This window comes from Vicia villosa, unplaced genomic scaffold, assembly GCF_029867415.1.
Source record: "Vicia villosa cultivar HV-30 ecotype Madison, WI unplaced genomic scaffold, Vvil1.0 ctg.000566F_1_1_2_unsc, whole genome shotgun sequence".
Lineage (NCBI taxonomy): Eukaryota > Viridiplantae > Streptophyta > Magnoliopsida > Fabales > Fabaceae > Vicia > Vicia villosa.
Window position 1 is genome coordinate 29955 of NW_026705258.1, and position 1762 is coordinate 31716.

The following is a 1762-nucleotide window of genomic DNA, read 5'->3' on the forward strand; positions in this document are numbered from 1 at the left end:
AATAATATTTCTAGTACCAAAAATATGAAAACCTTCAATTAAATATTAGTCCGCCATCCCGAACTAATACCGACTGAAACGACTCCAAAAACGGTAAAATTCCAATAAACGTCACAAACGTCCAAATTAAGCATATACTTATTTTTCCGAGCGTTACAATTAACACCTCCCCTTTACTAATCACCGCCTTGGCCCAATCACTCTACTTTCATAATTTCTCCAAATTAATTCACTAAATGCCAACAATCCAAATAAATAATTTAAATCCCAATTAAATTAATTAATGGAAATTATGGAGTGTTACAACTCTCCCCCACTAAAATAGTTTTCGTCCTCGAAAACGTACCTCAAGTGAAGAGTTCAGGATAAGAGTCCTTCCTCTGACTCTCCATCTCCCAGGTAACATTACCACCTGTTGGTCCTCCCCAAGCTATTCTGACTAATGCTATCTCTTTATTATGCAATTGCTTCAACTTCCGGTCTTCAATCCTCATAAGCAATGCCTCAACGGTCAGGTTGTCTTTCACTTTTACATCATCCACTTGGATTACATGAGACGGATCAGCAATGTATTTCCTCAATTGAGACACATGAAACATGTCGTACGAATTTGAAAGCATTGGAGGTAACACAATACGATACGCTATTTCTCCCACTCTTTCCGTAATTTGAAATGGACCAATGAAATGCAGCTTCAACTTCCTTGACTTCCGAGCTCGACCAACACCAGTCATGGGAGTAACTCTCAGAAACACATGATCTCCCTCTTGGAACTCAAGTGTTCTCCGCCTCTTATCACGGTAGATCTTCTGACGACTCTGAGAAGCTTTCATCTTTTCCTGAATCATATTAATCTTCTTTGTAGTCTGTTGAACAATTTCCGGTCCGATCACCATATTCTCACCAGATTCATACCAGCATAATAGCGTCCTACACCTCCTACCATACAAAGCCTCAAACGGAGCCATACCAATACTCGAATGATAATTATTGTCGTAGGTAAACTCAATCAACGGTAAATAACTATCGCAAGTACCACCTTTCTCTAACACACAAGCACGCAACAGATCTTCCAACGATTGAATCGTCCTCTCTGTCTGACCATTAGTCTGCGGGTGGTAGGCATAACTCAATCTCAGCTTAGTACCCAAAGCTTTCTGCAAACCTTCCCAGAATTTGGATGTAAATCTTGGATCTCTATCAGAAACAATACTCGAAGGAATACCATGTAGAATAACTATCTTCTCAATATACAACTGAGCTAACTTCTCCATCGGATAATTCATTCTCATCGGTATAAAGTGAGCAGACTTCGTCAACCTGTCCATAATAACCTAAATAGCTTCATAGTTCTTAACTATCCTCGGCAATCCAGAAACAAAATCCATAGATATGTTGTCCCACTTCCACTCAGGAATAAACAATGGTTGCATAACTCCATACGGATTCTGATGCTCAATCTTTGACTTCTGGAAAGTCAAATAAGAATAAACAACCTCTGCAATTTCCTTTTTCATTCCAGGCCACCAAAACAACTTTTTCAAATCATGATACATCTTGGTAGCACCAGGATGAATACTTTATCCACTATGATGTCCTTCTTCAAGAATACTCTTCTTAAGTTCAGCAACATCCAGAACACCAACCCGATCACGAAACCTCATTATACCATTCTTGTTAATTCAGAAATCACCTCCCTTGCCTTGGTTAATCAAAGTCAACCTATCAACTAACTCAACATCAGCTTTCTGACCCACTCTAA